Source organism: Cynocephalus volans, chromosome 2 (assembly GCF_027409185.1).
Source record: "Cynocephalus volans isolate mCynVol1 chromosome 2, mCynVol1.pri, whole genome shotgun sequence".
Taxonomy (NCBI): domain Eukaryota; kingdom Metazoa; phylum Chordata; class Mammalia; order Dermoptera; family Cynocephalidae; genus Cynocephalus; species Cynocephalus volans.
The window spans coordinates 19,481,417-19,505,583 of NC_084461.1; positions in this window are offsets into that span (position 1 = coordinate 19,481,417).

Sequence of the window (24,167 nt, forward strand, 5' to 3'; positions counted from 1 at the left end):
GCTCCTAATTGGTATTACACAGTAAGAACCTGCTGATCTTGTAGTCTTTCATTCTTAAACTAATGAGTACCTCACCATTCTTTTTCTCCAGGTAATGATCTTGAGGTCATCAGTCACTCTTTCTTTTTCTATCACACCTCACCTCCTTTCCATCAGCATATGTTGTTGGCTCTTCCTTCAGAGTATATGCTATATCTGAACATTTCTCACTGCTGCTATTGCTACAAAATCCCCTTCTTCCTTCTCTCACTCTTGCTGCTCTTCAGACATGCAGGCCTTCATGCTCTTCGTGTTATATTCTGAACATGTTCCTACCACAGAACCTTTGCACCTGCTAAATACCCTTTTTTTCATCAGATCTTAATAGCTTGCTCTTTAAGTCTCTACACAAATACCACATTTTAAACAAAGTTCTCCTAGAATACCATTATAAAAAAATTATGCCTCATTCTCACATTTCTACAACTTTTCAAAGCTTTATTTTTTCCTTCATGGTAGTAAACAATGCAATGTATTGTATGCTATTTATTTATCTATTCCCTCTGATTAAAACAGTATAATTTCAATGGGATTCTCTACATGATGAAAATGGCCTATCTCTGGACTTTTCAATTTGGTAGCTGCTATCATATGTGGATATTGATCACATACAATATGGTTTGAGTGATTGGGAAATGAATTTTTAATTCCATTTAACTTATTTTAATTTTTAATTTGAACAGTATGGTCAGTGGCTATCATCTGGATCTGTGAAGAGTAAAATGAAAACACTATTATGGTAGGGATTATTCTATTTTGTCTACTCCTTTCATTATTTTGCAGAGTCCTGTGTCTAAAGCACAGTAATTGCTCAATGAATGGGTGAATGAAAGTAGAAGTCCAATGGGTAGTTGACAACATTAAATCTGGATTATGGGAAGGAGATAATCAATATAGAGAAAACTGGAAATTTAAGACAAAATTTAAAAAATCTGAATTTGGAAAGAAAGAGAAGAATCAACAAAGAATGAAATTTTGAAAACACTTTTCAAGCAGGAGAGATTTGCAATTAAATATTCTAAAGAGTTGTAAAAGAATAAAAAGTTTAGAACAGGTCCTTGCTTTTGAAAAAATAATAGCATAAGTAATCATTAATAAGGAAGAATCCATGTTGTAGTGAAGGCATGACATGAAACAAATACAGTTTTTAAGAGTTTAGTGAAGGAAGACTGGAGAAGTTGGGCAAATTGGCCCATCGGCCATTCATTAAATATGAGGAAAAAGACAGAAGTTATTATGACAAAAAAAAAAAATCGTAGTTTGGTTTTTGTTTAATGGCAATTGTGTACATCTGTGATGCAAAAACCATGAAAGGTATTCTAGGAAGTAGAGAATAATATATAGACCAGGCTCTTAGAGAAGGTAGTTACGGATTGTCTCAGAATGTACATATTTAAATTAGACAAGAGGAGATTCTCTTTTCTCTCTCTTCCTCTCTCTCCCTCTCTCTCTTTTTCTATTAGAGAGTAGAAAATGAAAATTAGAAAAGAGGAAAGCAGAGAAGTGAAGGCCTTTCTTTTCTGTTATCCTCAAATATGGCAGAAAAGAGAAAAAAATAATTAGTTTACTCCTTAGTTCAAGTAATAGCACTGCTCTGGAAGATACAATATGAATTAATAAAGTGTTGCTAAGCAGCAAGGCAGGTCTATCTGAGGTTAGAATATGTGAACAAATCATGTTTTCACAAATATCACCAATAATATTTGGTAGATCTGGTGACAGAAGATAGAAAAGAACATCAGGGAGAAATAATTGGAGTTTTGACTCTGAATTTATATATGAAGTTTAAAAAACAATCAATTTGTGACAATATGACAAGCATCAGGGGACCCAAAGAAAGAAAGAGAATGCTATGGTTTGAATGTCCCAGTATGGTGAAGGTGAGGCCTGTCAGAGGTAATTGGATTTCAAGGACTGTGCTTTCATGAATACATTGATCCATTCATGAAGTAATGGGCAGTAAGTACCATATTCTTGCTCCCCATTGTATCTTGGAAGTAAATGATTTGTTTTAAATTCACAGATGGATCTTTGGGCCTTTTTGAATTGGTGTTAAGATGAGATAAGACTTTGGGCTATGAGGATTAAATGAATATATTTGTATGTGAGGAGGACATGAGCTTTAGGGGGCCAGAAGCAGAATGCTGTGCTTTGAATATCCCTACAAGCTCATGATGGAACTTACCCCTCAATATGGTGGTGGATGGTGGGACCTTTAAGAGGTGATTGTATCATGAGAACTGTGCCATCATGAGTAGATCGATCCATTCCTGGAGGAATATGGTTTAAAGGGTCATCATGGTGTGTTTCTGATGGCTTTATAAGGAGGGTAGCTAGAAGGTTAGCTTTCTTGCTAATGCCATCCTTGCCATGTGATATCCTGCATTGCCACAAGACCCTGTAGAGAGTTCCCATGCAGAAGAAGGCCCTCAGCAGATGTGCCCTGTAGATCATAGACTGCCCAGCCTCCAAACTGTAAGAAATAAATTTCATTTCTTTACACATTACACAGTTTCAGGTATTTCATTATAAGCCTTAGAAAACAGATTAATACAGAGATATACTCCGATGACTGAACTATCTGGAGGAGGTGACATGTCAACAAAAGTAGCCAAAAGACTATACCCTCAAACTAGGCTGATGTTATGGCACAGCCTTTTCCCGCTCACTGACTGATTTCAATGCACCGGTATATTTAACTATCATACCTATGATGTAATTGTCCTAAACTTAAAATAATAATAATAATAATACAAAGAATAACACTAATTATGATAAGCTAAAGACTCCTTTATATATGTTTAATGCAATCTACGTTACAATATAATTTTTACATGGTATTTATCTCTTTTGTTGTGAGTTTCCTCAGGACACTGAAAGCAGACCATGTGCTGTGCATATTTGAAAACATCTTCCTGGAGTTTGAACTCTTCTACTTGTCCCGAGCATGCACAGACATGCTGTCGGCTGCCTTGCCTTTATCCTCTGAGGGTTGTTGGGGCTCCATGGTCCAGCCCTTCTGACTGTGATGATTAAGTATAGGTATAACTTTAAAAGTTTAATCAGGCCGTTTGTGGTAGCACTAAGATTAGCATCATGACTCTGTAATGTCTTGTCTGATGTACTCTTTCAGTTTCTCTGCATTCTAACTGGTAAATCCAAGCCTTCTGTTCTGGCATTCAAGACTTCTCTTGAACTCTTCCTCACATATTGATGATTTAGACTCCCCAGTCCAAAATTATCAGGGTAGTTTGAATGTTTTCTTCCTGGGCCTCATATGTTCCTACTTGTTGGTTCACTAATTTCATTTTCCTGCTACTCATCTCAATTAACCTGCCAAAAACAAGATCACACAGATAAGTTTCTAATGTTTGGATGTCTGAAAATGTCTTTACTCTACCTTCATATTTGATTGGTGGTTTGGTTGGGTGCAGGTGTTTATTTTAAAATCCATTTCCTTTACAATTTGAAACACTCTTCCATCATTCAATATTACAGATGGGAGATTTGTGCCCTTCTTTACTGTCTCAGCTTTGTGACATGTCTGTTTGATTTTATTTCCAACTGTATGTTTAATCTTTTTTAAGTTCTCAAAATCTTACTTAAACTTAAAATAATTTATTACTTTACTGTCATTGTTCATAGATGCCTTTCTTAATATATCCATTTTTTCTTGAATAATGCTTCCTTCATTAATTAGTAAAAAAACATTGTATGGTTGATTTAAAAATAATTTCTTTGGCACAGTGTCTAATGAAACTGCTACTTTTGCTGACTGCAATGTTGTTTTTAATTACTCTGTCAATTGTAGGTAGACAAAAAGAATCTGGCAATAGATGACTAAGAAATAGATACCTATAAAATAATTAGATATTGGTAAATTCTCTATCTTTTTTATATATTTGTTTAAGCTCTAAAATTATTAGATGCACATATGCATATATATGGCATACATATGTGTGCTCTGTGTGTGTATATATACACCTGTGTGTGTGTGTGTGTGTGTGTGTTTAAACACATACATACACAGCAAGAAAGAGAGATGGGACAAAAGGATTTTAAATTTTACATAATGTATGTCTAGCTTTAGAATATGCCAAACCGTTTTTGGAAGTTGGAAAAGTATAAATAAAAAATTATGACGGCTATAAATTTTGAATATTTTTTTCTATAACTAGACTATATGCGATCCCTTTTATTGCTTCATTTTAGTACACTGGTTTGATTAGTCATTTTGTCACAGTGCTTATGAGTACTGTTTATTGCCACTCATTCTGATATCTATTTCCTAATACAACTCTGTTTATGCAAATGAGACCTTTCTCTGCTATATCCCTTGGGCCTACCTTCAAACGTTCTCATTCTTTATTTTACAATTGAGTCTCAATAATATCATTCTTTCTGTTCCAGAGGGAAAGTCACAGACTCTGAAACCATATTCTCTTTTATGATTAATATTTTATTCCTTTGCTATCTATTCCATCAAAAAAAAAAAGCGCTATGCAATTAGGATGTATATATAAATGGTTGATCTAAACTAATAAATGCATCATATACGTGGTTGATATGAGGGTACTTCAGAAAGTTCACAAAAAATCAGATCATCTTTCAATTCTACTTTTCCTTGAAATTTTTGAAGTAACCTCATACATGTTATTTCCTAAAGCACCCGTATTATACATACATATTATATAAATATAAAATATATATATGTATATAGGATATAATTACATGACTTCTTTTCAATTTCCAGAAACTCAACACTCTACTGGAATGACTATTAGTTTTACTACAAAAATCAGTTTGGTAACTTGACTTACAGGTCAAAAGTATTTTGTATCTTAAATGTATTAACAACCTTACTTTTCATCAGAAAAAAAAATGGGATTGGTGAACTTTAATGATTTTCTAGTTTGCTGCTGGAACATTCTGCTCTTCCCATGGAGGAGATAAATCCTTGATAAAATAGATTTCATGTATCAGAACGCTGTGATGTTTGACTTCATGTGTTAATTTGAGGATGATTCTAATGAGACTAACATTTAAATCAGTGAACTTTGAAGTAGTTTACCCTCCACAATGTGGATCCAGTCAGCTGAAGGCCTAAATAGGACAGAAAGACGGGCCCCCTCGAGCAGGAAGGAATTTTTCAGCAGAATGTCTTTGGACTTCATCTGTACCATGAGTTCTCCTAAGTCTCAAGCCTGCTGGCCCACACTGCAGAGCTGAACTTTCCAGTCCCTGCAGTCACGTGAACCAATTCCTTTACAATAATCTCTTTCTATACATACATACATATATATATACATGTATGTGTGTGTGCGCGTGTATATGTGTATACATATATATGCGCACACACACATACGTATCCTGTTGGCTCAGTTTCTCTGAAACACATATTCAAACATATGTATCAAGAATAGGTAAGCCATCCATAACAGCAGTAAAAAAAAAAAAAAAAGATAGCTAACCTAATAAATAATTTATTTTAAGGGGCATTTGTTAAAAAATATATAAAAAATAAAAACAACCCAACATGTAAATAAATGCCAAATAGGTGAAATATACTTGGCATCATTAATTATCCAGAATAATCAAATAACAATGACAGTATCATCCTACTGTACCTTCCCATTGAAATGTCTAAATTTTCTCGGCAGTCAATCCTGGTGTTATAAAAGATGTAGGCCAACAGAAACTCTTATACATTTCTAACGACAGTAAAAACTTGTACAACCATTTTGAAAAACTCTTTTCCAGTATCTCCTAAATTATGGATTCTTATGGCCCATCAGCTCAAACAAGAAGTGTGTACTCAAGAGATACGATCGCCTATGTCCACCAGAAGACACGTACAGGCATGGTTCTAGCAACTTTACTCATAATTGCCCTAAATTGCATTAAATGTTCATCAGCAAGTGAATAGATAAACAAATTGTGCTGTACATTAATATGAAGGAATCCCACTCAGAGAAAAAGTATGGATAAGCTACTGATATTTAAATATGTTGAGTAAAAGAAATAAGGCACAAAAGAATACACACTGCATGATACAATTTATATGAAATTCAAAGACAAGCAAATGAATCTATGGTGAAAACACATGCCCTTGGGTCATGGGAAGGGTGTGTGTTTTGAGGAGCCTGGTGATTTTCTGGGTGGATAGAATCACAATACATCATTGAGCTCAAGAATTATGTTTACTAAACAATAGCAGTGACAACAAAGGCAGCAACAAAACAACAAAAGAAACACTAGTGTTAAAAGACTAAATATGTATTCATGAAAATTATACTAGAAAATATATATTTTATTCAATTTAATACTTACCTGAAATAAAGAATAAAGTGAGTAAGATAAGAAACAAAAAGCATTTTAAAAATTATTTTCCTGTATACAATTCAAATTTGATGAGACAACTTTTATATGGAGTATATTCTTTGAGCATATTTAAGTATCTAATTAAAGTTTTTATTTAATTTGTAGTCAGATTAAAATTTGATAGAAAATTTAAGATAAAATGAAATAAATAGAAATGTATATACATGTAGTTTATTATAGATATTATTAAATTCACTATTACCATTTTGAAGGATATTCCGACTGTTGAACCAGGAAATCATTAAGCTTTTGCTTTTTTCCATATTGTCTTGTATTCACTTGCTTTGATTAAAAGCTGATCATTCATTCTTGTTTTTTAATTACATTTATATACTACGTCCATTAATTAAAGTCTTTTTTTTTTGTAGCTGATGGTTACTATAGAAATTTATTTCTATTAAAGTTACACTACAGAATTTTAAATGTAAATTATTGAAAAAGTCCTCCCTTCTGAATGTTTTCTATAATTAACATTTACATCATAATCACTTTGCCATCCAAAAAATTAGAGATGTGTAAGAATTGCTTCATAAACAAGAATTGTAAACTTTATTCTGATAGATAGGATTCACATTTTGAATATTTGGGAAATGTTCAGAAATAAAAACAAACTGAAGGACAGACAGACATTTTTATCCTTAATGTCATATTTTTTATGAATAGTAAGGGAACAAATTTTGGGGGACTACTAACCACTTAACTAAATATATAACTAAAAAAATGACCCATCAAAAAATGAATAATAGACCTTTTGAGTTGATTCAAGACTATTACTTTTATTCACAGAATAAGTTTTAATTGAAGTGGTGTTTATATTGGGCAAGAGGAAAGTCCACGGATGCAAAAACTCAAAACATTTTTAAAAATTATCAGACTCCTTTTTGTAATTCCATAGTTAGCTTTTTTTCTCTTCTGGTCTTTTAATTCAATACAAATTTTGACTTTTGACTTTGGGAGAAATAGAAACCTTAGTTTGATTGATATTATAAAACACTATTCAAGGAAACACTGAGCAATATAATACTATAGTCACATTTTTTCTTAATTATTTTGTGACAGATAAAAGAAAAAAATTACTAGTGGAAGTGTCTATGTGAACAAGTGAAATGAAGATACCTGTAAAGTTGAATTTTCATTTAAATTGTGCATATGAAAAAAGGAAAGATGAATTTCTTACAAATGGTTTATTTTTAAGACATGGAATGAAATATCCTGCAACTTCTTTAACTTGTGCTTTATGTAGGCAAGTAGAATACATTATTACCTGCATTTATGCATTACTTTCTATATGAGAAGAACAAAAACACCTTCGTAACTTAGAAATTCTTCAAAGAGATAAAATTTGAGTGCAGAATTTATACAAACATGATTGTGAGAAAGGGTAACAGCATTTGTCTGGCAACTCTAAATTATCTCCAAGGTACAGATAAATCGCACATACTTGTTTCTACTAAATCACAGGTTACAATTTTTTTCAGCATATAATGGGGATTGTATTAGTCAGGTTTCTCCAGAGAGACAGAATCAATAGGATATCTTATAAATATACGAGAGGGGATTTATTAGGAGAATTAGCTCATGAGATTTTGAAGAAAAATCCCACAACAGGCCATCTGCAAACTGGATGCCGGTAGCGTGGCTCAGTCCACGTCCGGAGACCACAAAACTAGGGAAGCCGATGGTGTCCTTGGTGTAAGCCTTGGAACCCAAAACTGAAGCGTCTCAAACTCTGATGTCCACAGACAGAAGAGAAGAGCGTACCCCAGCTCCAGCGAATAGAGAGAGAGATTCACCTTTTTTCTCTGTCTTTTGTTCTCTCTGGGCCCCCAGCAGATTGTATGGTTCCCGCCCACATTGAGGATGGGTCTTTCCCACCCAGTCCACTCAGATGCTGATACTAATCTCCTCTGGAAACACCCTTGTGGACACACCTAAAAAGATAGCTTTACCAGGTTTCTTGGCATTCTGTAATCTAATCAAATTGACACCTAGAATTAACCTTCACAGGGATGAAGTGGTTCAGTACAAGATGGGGCATGCTGAGGTTGGGCTGAAAGAACCTAAACCACAGGGCTTAGTCTGTATCCCACTTGAGGCAGTGCTTTGGGAAATATTCTGAAAGAGCTGTGTGGACGTGTTAGGAGAATGATTTTTCAGTTTTCAGATTGCTAGAACTTGAGTCTTTCTGGATTTGGTAGCTACTCTTCTGTAGCTCTTTTAGGTAGTAGGTATGTAAAATAGTTGTATATAGTAAAATTTATCCATTTTCTTCTTTTATTTCTCCCTTTCCTCATACCTTTAATTATGTACCTATAGAGTTTTTTTTTTTTTTTTTAATTTTTGGAAACATTAAAAAAATGGTGATTTCACCAGCATGCATATCTTGCATGGATAAATACTATAATTTGCCTGTAACCTGTATTCTATTCACCCACACACTAATTGTGCAGATTTGGAATTTTTTAAAATAATCATAGCTTTCAAACACCCTATACATGAAAATTATTTTTCATACTTAAGAAGTGAATGGAGCTGCAGGAGTATGTAGATTAGTTCTTTCCTAAGCATTTCTCACCAGGAAATTGAGATTCGATAGTGGACTGTGGTTAAAGGATGTGAAGGTTTCTTGTGGCTAAAGGATGTGGCTAAAAGTTCTCTTAAAATCATGACAAAAATAAAGTTATATTCATCTTGGAAAAGTACTACCTGGACATAGCTGCAGTTTCAGTTACATAAATCATACATGGGAGATTGTACTTTCTAGATCATTTCAGCACTTAACAACTTGCCTTCAGGGTTTACTGATATAATTAATAGGTTGCTAAATGGAGAGGTATTCTAGCCAAGGTCCTTACACTTGATTTAGATCACAGACTACTTTGAGTTTCTGAGTAGACTATTGACCCTTTTTCTTATTAAATGCATTCATTCATACATCTGAGCATGTATATTATTTCAGGTGTTTTACAAACTCTGCATTAAAAAATTATGTTAGTCAGAGTTCTCCAGAGAAACAGAACCAATATGTTTAAATATAGAAAGAGATTAAGGCAATGACAAGGTCAGTCTTCCACCTAACATAATACAGCTATCCTGGGTATAACTGAAAATGTACTAACAACACTTAAATACTTTCATTTAAATCAGTACATCTTGTGTTACATGATAAGGGAATAAGAGAGGAAAGAAAACAATGATATTTACTTAATATGTACACACAAAATCTATAACAAAGGAAAAATTACTCATGATAATCATGGTCCTCATTTCTGGAACTGCTCATGTAGTTGTAGCTGGTATTTATAACTACTTTCTTCCACTATTGTATGCGCTTTTCCATTCTATGTTCCTTTGCTCTCAGCAAGTACCTCAGCTTGTGCAAAATAACACTAGACAAGCCAATTCTCTCACTGAGAAAAAATGATATATTTCTGTTAATAAGAATTAAAAGTGATAATGAACATAAGCCATATAAAGAGACGTGTTTTCTCCTCTCATTCAGCCTTTAGAGTAATTGTAAAATTAAACTTTAAACACATAAACATATATACAACTACATAATTAAAGTATTCTTAATAAAAGTAAAATGAAGTGTCTAATTAAATGGAGAGTTAGGGAAACTGCTTTAAGCAAATAACACTTAAGATGAAATAGGAGTTGAATGGGAATTAGGTAAAGAGTTAAGAAGGAAACAATTACACGTCAAGTGAACCATATGTAAGACAATCTTATTGCAGAAAATGTTTATTACCTTCTAGAAACTGATCATAAACACACCCGGACACAAACACACACACACACACACACACACACACACACTACATTTAAAGATGCTGGTAAAGAAGAGAGAAGAATACCTTGGGATAATGTTGGAGAAATAGACAAAGACCAGATAATACTGGGCCTTGAAATTCAGCTTGAATTTATAATTTAAAACTCCTTTAATACGAGCAATTCCACTGAAGATCTTTAAGAAGGGAGAAGAAACTTTTGGTCATGTAGCACTCTGGCAATTACGTGGGGAAATGCAATTAGTTGAGTAACACAAGAGTACAGTGATTCTATTAGTTAAGATAATACCAGTTTATTTTCATGGCTAATTTCATGTGCCAACTTGGCTAGGCTATAGTACCCACTTATTTAATAAAAAAGAACAAATTTACATGTTGCTGAAAAGGTATTTTGTAGATGTGGTTAACATGTGCAATCAGTTGACTTTAAGTAGAGGATATAACTCTCATTCGGTCAAGTAAAGGACTTAAGTGCAACAGGTGAGGTTTCCCAGAGGACAAGAAATTTAGCCTGAAGTTTGAGTTTCCAGCCTGCTGGCCTACCCTATAGATTTTGGTCTTGCTGATTCCCACAATCATGTCAGCCAATTCCTTGAAATAAATCTCACATACACACACATACACACACACAAACACACCTCCTATTGGTTCTAATTTTCTGAAGAACTCTGACCGATACAGTGTGTAACAATTAAAACTACTGGTAGATAAACAACAACAAAAAATTTGTTCCTTATGTAATCACCCAATGCAGGTGTTCTTGACTCAAGTGTGGTTTTCTTGTCTGTGTCATTTCAGTACCCGGGCTTTTTTTATTGCGTGGAAATATTATACCCTAAAGTAGTTCACAAGGCAGAGTTATCAGGAGGGCCTCTTAAAGCACAGATTATCAGGCCCCAGTCACAGAGCACTTTGTGCTTATTGTTTTTATTTTTAGTAGATTGGGTTGAGGTTGCACAATTTTCATTTTTAACAAGTTCATTGATGATGCTGATATTGCAGGACCAGAGACTAAACTTTGAGAACCCCTACCCTAAGTCTACAAGTGTTTTTGTTACACTTGGCAGAAGAGAAATTTCACAATGTTGGTTGCTTAAAATCAGCCACTGTGGGGGTATTTATATCATGAAAATTGGGAAAAGATTCAAATAAGGACTTTCTTTTTTTTCTGCATAACTGGTTGTTAAACATTTACTAGAACATCATGGCACATAGGGAATAAAAAGCAAAGAAGTGCCAAAGATGACTTGCAGGTTTACAGCTCCTATCCTAAGAGTATTCATGTGGCATTTGCTATCTTAGAGATATCAAAGGAAGAGCAGGCGTGGGAGGTAAGAATAATTCTGGACATATTGTTTTTGAGATACCGATGAGCCATGCAGCATACACACACACACACGTATATGTACATGTATATGTGTATGTATATGTATTATGCATCAAGTTAGATATCTAAGATTGGACTTCTGAAGGACTATCACAGAGGACACTGCATAGAATCCTCCAGATGTTCAGGTAGTCAAGATGCTTTCAACTGCATGTAACAAAAAGTGGGACAATAAGGATATTTACTGAATTTGAACAACAAGGCAATCTATTGGTCTATGTAATTGAAAACCTGCAGAGTTATGATGGTGATCAGCCTTACTTCACTTTGGGATCTAGCTCTGCTTCTTTGTGATCATCCTCTCTGCCATCCTTTGAGTACCTACTGCATACTCAGGCTGAAAAGGAGATGGCCCAGCTATTATTTTCTATGGTTTTCTTTTAATAGATTAAGACATTTTCCAAAACCCTTTGAAATTTTCCTCGTTTAGAAAAAAACAAATGAGGTTCCAGACCCTTTCCTTTAACCAGTTTTGCTGCCTATGAAAGTTACATGCAGATTTGATTATCTGGTTGGCAAAGGGGATGATATAACGCACAGTAAAAAACTTCCCCTACCTTACATAGGTCCTGTTGGTGGGTAGTAGATACGTGTGGCTGAGCAAAAGGCTGTTAATACTAGATAGGAAATCTTCAGTGTACAGTAATTGTGAAAATATTTTTTCTCTTTCAATGACATTGTTTTATTTCAATGATATACTATAAATAGAAAGAATAGAAAATAAATGTGGAGGGCACTAACATTAATAAAGCAAATGTATTTCACAGGTCCTAACACATAGAAATATTAAGCTTGGGAAAGATAGAAAACTTTTCCCAGGCTAAAGACTCTGTTGTAGATAAAGAATTTTAACACAGCAAAAATGCTGGCTCGAAGGGAAGATGTCCTTGGTGCAGCTAAACCTAATGATGGCAAAGTCTTCATTTGTTTCTTTAAGTTTCTTTAGGGAACTGAGTGTTGAACTATAGAACTGTTCTTTTTGTAACCACCTATGTTCTTTTTCTGCAACTTTCTTCCCAATAAATAAATACTCAAATACTCAATAAATACTGAGAGAAGACCAGACTCAGGATTAGTTTCCAAGAATTCTTCTCCCTTGAAGGATTCATCTGGAATTAACCCTATCAGGCCTCTCACTGCTCAGAAGAAATGGGCTTTAAGTAATCCTTTGTGTCTCTGTCACCCTGGGGGAGAGGCGACAAATAAACTTGAAAACCTCAGGAAATCTCTATAGCTTTGATTCAGAAGTTGACCAAGAATTCAAAATAACAAGTTAAGTGCTATTTTTTTTTTTTTTCTGAAACTATCCATGGAGGGCGTGCATCAGAATAATATAAAGTATGTGAACATTTCACAGCCACATCCTGGGTCTACCAACTCATAATCTCTGGTAATGGAGGTCTAGATATTTCATTTCTAATAATCTTCCCATTTAATTTTGCGTGCTAAAATATGGGATGCAGAAAGCTAAGTCATAAGGCAAGGACATGTTCAATCAGAAGAATGCATATTTATTTTAAAACAAGCAATTGTGTCAAGATTTCACTGAATAACTAATTTCTCATTTAGCATTGCTCCAAAACTAAACTCATCATCTTTATTATTTACTGGGGAAAATAATTTGAGAGGAAACTCATTGTGGGGAAAATAGGAAAATTTAGTCAGGCTCCCTCGACATTTCTTGTAAACAAGTTATGTGTGGGTGGAGTTAGTGGGCATGCGCACCAATGTGTCTTTCTAGTTAACTGCTATTGCGTGTTCTTCAGTTTGTGAAGCAGAGCTGGCCAGCAGAGCTCCCTCTAGAAGTAGAGCATGTTTACTCTGCTGGCAGCTGTTCAGTTTTTCTTGGACTTTGCCAGTAGCAGTTGAGTTTCTGAGTTTCTATGTGGACCGCTTGGCTCGTAGTGTTGTGTGTGCTGAATAAAGACCATTCCTACTTCAGCCAAGGCTCCAAGGACCATTTTGTCCAGTTACCTAGCTCACAGACCTGTGTGTGAAGGGTTTGTGAACAGGCTCGAGGGGTCTGTGAGCACCAGAGACCTAGCCCTAGCTCTACACTCATCAATAAACAGGTGATAGAGATTGTAACCATACTTACCTTTTTTGTGTGTATTTTTTGAGTATATGAAAAATTATATAGTTTGTGTAAGCAAAACAATTATAGAAATGTAAAGCTCAGTAGTAACTATATTTAAAAACATAAAACCAGATCACTTTTGGACAGTTAGAGAAAGTAAATCTCAAAAACCTTAAGTAGATCAAGATAAACACATGACTTTATCTTAAAAATAATGTTATACATAATATATATTAAAAATAATATTATAACAGCTATGATTAGCTGTTATAGTACACAAATGGAGAGTTGTCAATAGAAGCCAATTCTTTACTACTTTTTAAATATGCAGTCTATAAAACAAAACTTTTCAGAATTGAGAAATTGTATTATTTACTAATCTTAAAAATTAGAAATTTCCATAGCTGTCTTTATCTTTTAGCTTTAATATCTATATTCATTTCAAACTTCATTACAGAGAAAAAGTTATACTCTTAATTACATAATATCCTAAGCAGTCCTGCAATTTAGTTTTATTTTGTTTTTATTATGATCACCCTTACGTTTCCTAAATCTGGAGGAGAAATGTTCAAAGTTGTGATTAAGTTCTATATTTTATGTTTGTGGAAAATACTATTCAGTGTCTATTAGTCTAACTTGCCCTCCCTTTGATCCAAGACAATGGAATTTCATTTTATTCAAGAAAGACAAGAGAAACTTAGATCTTAGAAGAGATAAAACCCCACCAGAATCCCAGGGGATGAATTATGATTCATTTAAATAAGTAATAATAATCCATTTCATCAGTGCTTGATTTAAGGGTGTTCTTATAATTTCATGCTAGTCACGAGGAGAAATCTCTTGAAAAATCTTTATCACGTACTGCAAAAATACTTTGCAAGGCAGGGCTTTGAAGGTACCCTTCTTTATGCTCTGCCCTAGCTTACTATAATATACACTAAAGTGAAGGTTTAAAGCCAGTATATCCCGAGAAAAGGGCGAAAAGAATCAGAGGGATGTGATTGTGTGTTGTCATTGTGAAGTGGCTGAACCAACAACGTAGCCAACATCCAGATGTCATGTTAATGAAATGACACATTTTTGACAGTGTTAGCTTTTTTGTTAAGAGTTCAAAAACATATATTTTTGTATTGGTGCCAATACACTAAAAATTATTTTAAAAAGTTATCTCATCCATTTTTCAGAGTTATAAACTCTGTGACTCAATAAAGGTAATAGACATGAGTACTTGGTCTCAAACTGGGTGTTTGGGGCAATGGTCAGGAGTAATACTGTCTGATGTAGTTAAGCTATTCACATATCATCAATATTCACAGTTTTCCTAGATAGGGTTGTTTTTGTGGAACAAACATTATTATGCTAGAAAAGTTGTAAAATATTTTGGCTACACCACATGAAGTCTGTTAGGGAATTTTTCACTTGAAAGTATTGGCTAGATGTCTAGCCTGGCAAAATGGAAATTAGCCATAAACTAAGAAAAATAGAAAGTACAGGCAGCATACCCTGAAAAACAACATCTAATTTTCTTCATGGAAAATAATCAAGAATCTCTGGTTAGAGGGCACATTAATTATTTGGGACCACAACATGCAGAGGTAATTTAGTTCTTCACAAAGTGACTCTGATGTTGCACATAAAGCCCTGTGGCAGCAATGATAGTTCTGTATCACATAATGAATTTTTGAATTGGAACCATATCTGAGCTGTCACTACTGTGCCACATCATTTCAAGTTTGTTTTAAGGCTAGATGACAACTAAAGTTATCCAGTGGGAGTTTCTGGTGAAAATTGGACAGCAGCATTAATTATATATTTTATTGCTCAACATGTCCAGAAAACAAGGACTTAGATGGCAGAGACCATATCATTTTAGTTCACTGCAGTGTCCCTTGTGTTTAACAGGAGAATCTGATGCATGATAACTATTATTGAATGAATTACTAAATTAACATAGCATTCTCTATTTAAAAAAATTAGAGTTGATGTGCCTGGGTAAATAATGTAGAACATATTCTAAGCACTAATATTCATATATCTGTTTTGATTTAGCTTTCACTCACTATAAAATTATCTAGAAAGGATTTTTCCCTTTACCACAAAACAGAAGACAAAATGTTTTAATCTAAATAATATAGATATTGAAAATACAGTATGTAGTTCAAACACAAAAGCCAAACAAATAAATTTTAAAAACATGTTAAGTAATGTTAGTTAAAGAAATATACTAAAATTAAAAAAAATAAAATAATGTACAATAAATTATATGTACACTATTTTATATAGCAGAAAAGTATGGAGGCATGAAGAACAGAGAAAAATAAAAGATGACTCCTTCATACCTTCATTAAGAAGTTTGGTGTATTGTGGCAATAAGTGATGTGATTCTACAAAAGGCAAGTCTTGGTTTACAAAAAATAATCAATGGATATTTTTGAATATGCATTGAGGATATTTACTATTTATACCAACGTAGATACTCAATAGTTACTCATATTCATTTATTCATTCATTCGTTCAAAAACTTTTTGTGTGTGTGAGTGTGGTATGTTTGGTCACAGTGTTAAGCCCTGGAGTTAGAGAGATAATTGCTCTAGAGAGAAACATCACTGCCACCCAGAGAGAAAAACTAATATTTAATAATTTGTCAAAGAAACAAGAAAAAGGATGTTTTGAGATGAAGGAAGTTGTCAATACTGTTGACTGGTGCTGAAAGTTCAGGTAATATAGAAACCCCAGAGCACCACTGAGTTTTGCTATAGATGTAACTGTTGATCTTGGCTACTGCAATATGCATAAGAGATAAAGGCAGAGACTAGATTGTCGATGGGTGAAGGTTTTATACTGACAGCTATAATTCATAGTTTGCTTTGGTAAATTGCACCATTGAAAATTAAAATATTTACTTAGTCAAGGAAACAGAGGTATTAGCGTTGGAGTGAGACATGGTTATAGCATCCTGTTGTTTTCTTCAGTTGGATTTGATATGTGGATACAGGAAGTAAACCTACTGAATTTTGTCATGGAAATTCAATGCAATATACAGCCATCTACACAGTGTAATGATCAAAGATGCTGGTCTCTAAAATGTTAGATTAAATTGACACTAGCCCCAGTTTGGGACAAAGTGTACTAGAAGAGAAAAATTTCCCAGTATTCCCTGAAAATTACTTTTAAGCAACGGTTTTATTAATCTAGTGCTTCAGGTTCATCTCTTTTACATAAGAATTGACAAAGAACTCTATGCTATTAATCAATGAGTAAACATTTATTTTGTACAAGACTGAGAAAGCATTTTCAAGTTTTATTATGTTAAACATTGTATTGATTCCTTGATACTTTTTATTCTTATTTCTAGTAAAATTAAAAGAAACAAAAAAATTTTTTTTGTATTTCTGGAGGTCCCAAAGTTATTTTGTGAACCAGGTTTTCTCAAGGAAAAAATATTATGAATAGATATGCTGTACAATATGTATGATTAGATTAATATATTAATTATATAAATTATCTTTAATATATGACCTGAAAATATCTGTTATTACACATTTATTTTATATGTAACGAGTATAATATATTAGATATTATGTAAACTATGTACCTTATGTGAAGAAAATATAAAATACAATCACTTAGACTTGATTAAGTAATTTCTAACTAGTAAAGATTATAACTATGTTTTTCCTAAAGCAGTTAAAATTGGGATTAATAAAAAGTTTTTGAGTTGGCTTATTATTTGATTACTTGTTCTGGAAAAGCAGTTACAACCCCAGATTTTCATTTTCATTTTGTAATGCATAAGGTTATATAAATATCAATACAATAAATATCCTCCTGTTTTTATAGTTCATGTTGATATTATGAATACTTTCCATTGTATTGTGTCCCCTTAATTGGCTTGGAAGCTAAATAACATTTATAATAATTTTATTCTTATTATCATGTTATTAAATATGTATTAATAGTTTGCCAAGTCTAACATTAGTTTGTACATTCACTTTTTTCCAGGACAATACAAGGACTTTAAAATAATCTATATCTACTCCACTGTATTAAATTAAATGTAATTGGACCCAAAACCTGGAAAGGCCCACCTACTGCCCAGGCAGGAGCTGAGGTGAGTGCTGTCCCATGCACCAATGCTGCAGGCCTAGACCCAACCTGCAGAAAGGACCATCCACCACCTGAGCAGGGGGCCAAGTTAAATTCCATCCCAGGCACAGACGGGGGACCAGACCCAAGCACCATAAAGGCCTGCACACAGCCCGAGCAGGAACCAAGGTGAGTGCCATTCCATACACTGCCAGGGTTCCAGACCATAGCCCCAGAAAGCCCCTCCCACTGCCCAAGCAGGAACCAAGGGGTTCTGCCACAGCCACCGCCATGCCTACTGCCACCTCAGGGAAGGCTCACCACCATAGTATCAGCAAGGGCCATCCTACAGGCTGCCTACCACACACTTGACTGCACTGATACAAGAAGAGTCACCAGGGAAGCATACAAATAGAAGAGGAAGTTTTTCTCCTCATAGTGCACTCCAGAGTAATAGAAGAAACAAATGCCATATCAGATGGCCAAACATCAATGAAAAAGCACTAGAACTACAAATAAACAAGATGATATGACACCACTGAAGAAAAGGAGTAATTATCAAGTACCAGACCCCTTTGAGAAGGAACCCCATGAAATGTCATGATCTTAAAGAAAACGCCAAGAAATATGATTCAATTAGAGAACACAGTAAACCAAGAAAAAATATCCAGAATATGAAGGAGAAAATTTACTGAGATCAATACCTTAAAATAATGTAGCAGAACTCTTAGAACTGAAAGATTCAGTCAGTGAAATAAAGCACACAACCAAAAGCTTGAGCAGCAGGCTAGAGCAAGCAGAAGAAAAAAATATCAGATCTCAAAGAAAACAGACAGAAATAAAAAAGGAAAAAGTATTTTAAAAAATTAAGCAAATCTAAGAGAGCTAGCAGATGACCTCAACTGCACAAACATCTGAATTATGGGTATTTTAGAAGGGGAGAAGAAAGGAAAGCATTGAAAACCAATTCAAGGAAATAATAACAGAAAACTTTCCAGGTAAAGGGAGAGACATAGATCTTCATATCCAGGAAGCCCAAATATCCCCAAACAGATTCAATCCAAAAAGATCCTCTCAAAGACACATTATAGTAAAGCTGGTAAAACTCAAAGACAAAGAGATAATTCTAAAAGAAGCAACAGAAAAGTGTCGAGTCACCAATAAGTGAACCCCCCCATAAGACTAACAGCAAACTTCTCAACTGAAACCTTACAGACCAGCAGAAAATGGGATGATATATTCAAAATACTAAAATGAAAAAATTGCCAGCCAAGAATTCTATACCCAGCAAGGCTATCCTTCAGAAATGAGGGAAAAATAGTGTATTTCTCAGACAATCAAAAATTGTGGGAATTTACCACTGCATGACCAGCCCTGCAAGAAATTCTCAAAGGAGTCCTGCATCCAGATCTGAAAAATGATAATTGCTACCATGGATACACAAGAAATTGCTACCATTAAAAGCAAAATGCAAATGAGAAAGAGAAAGAAGCTAAATCATGCCACCTTAAAAATCCAACATTGAAGATGGAATATAAAAGGGAAAAAAAGGAACAAAAGGTATTTAAAACATCTAGAAAAAAAGCAATAAAATGACAGGAGTAAAGCAATACTTGTCAGTAACAACCCTAAATATTAACAGATTAAACTGCCCATTCCAAATACACAGGCTGGCTGATTTCATTAGAAAGCTAGAACCAACTATATGCTGTCTACAAGAGACTCACCTCACCTGTAAAGATACACAGAGACTAAAATTGAAGGAATTGCAAAAGATAAACCATTCAAATGGAAACCAAAACAAGGCCAGAGTAGCTATTCTTATATGGGATAAAATAGACTTTTAACCAAAACCATAAAAAGAGACAAAGATGGCTACTATAAATGATAAAGGGATCTCTCAAATTAGAAGATGTAACAATCACAATTATGTGTGCACCCAGCACTGGAGCACACAGGTATATAAAGCAAACACTCTTAGACCTAAAAAAAAGAGATACTAATACAATAATAGTGAGTGACCTGACACCCCTCTCTCAGCATTGGACAACTCTTCCAGGCAACAAATCAGCAAAGAAGCACAGGGTTTAAACTACACCTTAGATCAATTGAACCTGGGAGATACAGACAGAACATTTAATCCAACAACTACAGAATATATATTCTTCTCATCAGCACATGGAACCTTCTTCAGGATAGACCACATGTCAGGTCACAAATCAAGTCTCAGCAAATTTAGAAAAAGCAAAATCATTCCAAGTATCTTTTCAGACCACAATGCATTAAAACTGGAAATCAATAACAAGGAAACCATACAAGTGCATGGAAACTAAGCAAATGGCTTGTGAATGACCTATGGGTGAAGAAGAAATTAAACAGGAAATCCAAAAATTTCTTGGAACAAATACAAATAAAGATACATCATACCAAAACCTGTGGGATACTGCAAAAGCAGTACTAAGAGGGAAGTTTCTTATGGTAAATGCTTACATCAAGAGAATAGAAATGCTTCAAATAAACTAACACTATACCTCAATGAACTAAAAAAAACAACAACAATCCAATTCTGAAAGTAGTAGATGGAAAGAAATTATTATGGTCAGAGAAGAATTAAATGAAATAGAGGCCCCCAAAATGATACAAAAGATCAGTGAAACAAAAAGTTGGCTTTATGAGAAGATAAACAAAATAGCCAAACCATTATCTAGGTTAACAAAAAATAATAATAAAAAAAGAAGAGAGAAGTCCCAAGCTATAAAAATTAAAAATGAATAGGGAGACATTACAACTGATACCACAGAATTATAAAGAATCATTAGAGACTATTATAAACAACTGTACACCAACAAATATGAAAACATGGAGGAAATCAATAAATTTCTAGGCACATACAAACAACTAAGACAACCAAGAAGTCAGCAATCTTCCAACAAAGAAAAGCCCAGGAATGGATGGCTTTACAGCTGAATTATATCAAACCTTTAAAAAGAAAAACAGAAGCCATTCCACCAAACTCATTCTATGAGGCCAGCATCACCCTGAAACCAAAATCAGAAAGAGAAACAACAAAAAAAGAAAATTACAGGCCAATAACCTTGATGAACATACACAAAAATCCTCAACAAAATATTACAACCAGAATACAGCAACACATCCAAAAAATTATTCACCACAATCAAGTGGGATTCATCCCAGGGATGCAAGGATGATTCAACATACTCAAGTCAATAAATGTGATACACCACATCCACAAAATCAAGGACAAAAAAACCATACGACTGTCTCAATTGATAAGCATTCAACCAAATTCAACATCCCTTCATGATGAAGACTCTCAGCCTATTAGGTACAGAAGGAAATTATCTCAACACAACAAAAACTGTATATGACAAACTAATCACCAGTATCATCCTAAATGGGGAAAAGCTGAAAGACTTTCCCTTAAAAACGGGAACAAGACAAGGATGTCCACTCTCACCACTCCTATTATGGTAGAATTGGAAATCATACTAGCCAAAGCAATTAGGAAAGAGAAAGAAATGAAGGACACCTGGATTGGAAAGGATGAAGTCAAACTGTCCCTATTTGCAGATAACATGATCTAATATATAGAAAAACCTAAAGACTCACCAAAAAACTCTTAGAGCTGATTAATAATTTCAGTAATGTTGCAGGATCCAAAGTCAACACTCAAAATTCAGTGTCATTTTTATACTCCAATAATGAACTAGCAGAAAAAAAAAAATCAAGAAAGAAAGCCTATTTGTAATAGTCACCAATAAAATAAAATATCTAGGAATCAATTAAACTGAAGAGGGGAAAGATATCTACAATGAGAACAACAAAACACTATCGAGAGAAATTAAAAAGGACACAAAAGGGTGGAAAGACATACCATGCTCTTGCATTGGAAGAATTAACATTGTGAAAATGTCCATTCTACACAAAGCAATCTACAGATTCAATGCAATGCCCATCAAAATACCAGTGACATTCTTCACAGAAATAGAAAAAGCAATCCTAATGTTCATATAAACCAAAAAAAGACCCCCAATAAACAATGCAGTCTTGAACAAAATAAATAAAGCTGGAGGCATAACACTTCCCAACTTCAAATTATATTACAAAGCTATTGTAACCAAAACAGCATGGTACTAGCATAAAAGCAGACACTCAGATCAATGGAACAGAATAGAAAACCCTAGAATCATCCAACATAATTACAGTCAACCGATCTTTGATAAAGGCACAAAGAAGATATGTTGAGGAAAAGACTGACTCTTCAATAAATGGTGCTGAGAAAATTGGACATCCATCTGCAGAAGAATGAAACCAGACTTATACCTCTCACTATAGACCAAAATCAACTCCAAATGGATTAAGGATTTAAATATAAGGCCCAGAACCATAACATTACTTTAAGAAAACACAGAGGAAACATTCCAGAAAGTAGGACTAGGCAAAGACTTTATGAATAAGACCTCAAAAGCATAAGAACAAAAGAAAATAAATAGGATTCTATCAAACTAAAAAGCTTCTGCACAACAAAGGAAACAATCAACAGAGTGGAAACCTATGGAATTGGAGAAAATATATGAAAATTATACATCTAACAAGGGATTAATATCTATAATATATAAAGAACTCAAACAGCTATATAGTAAAAAATCAAATAATCCAATTAAAAAATTGGTGAAGGAGCTGAACAGACATTTTCAAAAGAAGGCATACAAATAGACAACAGGTACACACAAAAAAAATGCCCAGCATCACTAATCATCATAGAAATGCAAACCAAAACCACATTGAGTTATCATATCACCCCAGTTAGCCTGGCCATTATTAAAAAGACTGAGGATAACAAATGCTGACGATGATACAGGGAAATGGGAACTCTTCTACACTGTTAGTGGGACTGTAAATTAGCAAAGCCATTGTGGAAAAGAGTATGGAGGCTTCTCAAACAACTACAGATAGGACAAACATATGATCTGGTAATTCCAGTACTGGGTATATATCCAAATGAATGGAAATCATCATGTTGAAGGGATACCTGCATTCCCATGTTCATTGCAGCTCTATTTACAATAGCCAAAATATGGAACCAATGTAAGTGTCCATCAATGTACACCAGATAAGGAAAATGTGGTATATATACACAATGGAATACTACTCAGCCATAAAAAAAGAATGAAATTCTGCCATTTGCAGCAACATGGATGAGGCTATAGAAAAGTACATTAAGTGAAATAAGCCAGACACAGGAAGAGAAATAGCACATTTCTTCATTTATATCTGGATGCTAAGAAGGAAGGAAGGTAGGAAGAAAGTGTGTGTCGGGGCGGGGGAGAGAGACAATAATATATTGAACTTTCAGAAGGAGAGAACAAATCTAACAAATCTAAGGATACTAGTGATGGAGCAAAGCAGGGGTTGGGGAGTGATAGATTGTGTAAAGGACATAAGGAAAAATTATGATTTGTAATACTAACTATGCTAATAATAAAATATAAATTATGTTTTATTTCATTCTATATTTCAATACTAAATATTTTATTTAATTTTTATAGAAAGTTGATGTGGATTCAAAGTCCTCCCAAACTCACTGAAACTTAATCTCTATTGTGACAGTGATAAGAGGGTGATCCTATTAAAGTAATTGAAAAATGGAGCCTTAAAGAGGTGATTAGCTTGTAAGGACTGTGTCCTCATGAATGGATTGATCCATTTATGGAGTAATAGGCACGGTTCTGATGGCTTTTAAAAGACAGCAGTTAAGAAGCTTAGTTCCTCTTGCTCAGCCATCTGCCATGTGAAACCCTGTGTTGTTATAGAGTCACCACTAGGCAAAAACCCTCACCAGATGTGTTCACTGGACTCTGGACTTCCCAGCTTCCAGAACTGCATGGGATAAATTTTATTTCTTTCTTTATAAATTACCCAGTTTCTGGTATTTTGTTATAAGCAATAGAAACAGATTAGTACAGAAGTCGTAATTAATTAAGTGTTCATTAGATAGTCATAATTTAAATTACTGACATAGTTGCAATCTTTATTACTCTTATTTCATTATGTTTTTATTCCCCCTTCTCTAGCACCTTCTATCTTTGCTTATATTCCTTCTGCCTTTAGTATTTCTGCTGGTGCTGGTTTACTCTCAACCTTTTGTATAGTTTTTGTTTCTGTATGATGTCTATATTTCAAGATAAGAATATTTTATTATTAAAATGAAGAATGTTTCTTTTAAAATATTGCTATGCTCTTTTGCATATGTTTCAGTCATTTAACAAAATCATCTCATATTTTATGTCCTTGGTAGCTCCAGTATTTGAAATCTCTACGCATGTGCTTCTAGTGTCTTTTGATCTTGATGCCTGTGATTCATATTGTCTTTTCTCCTCATAGG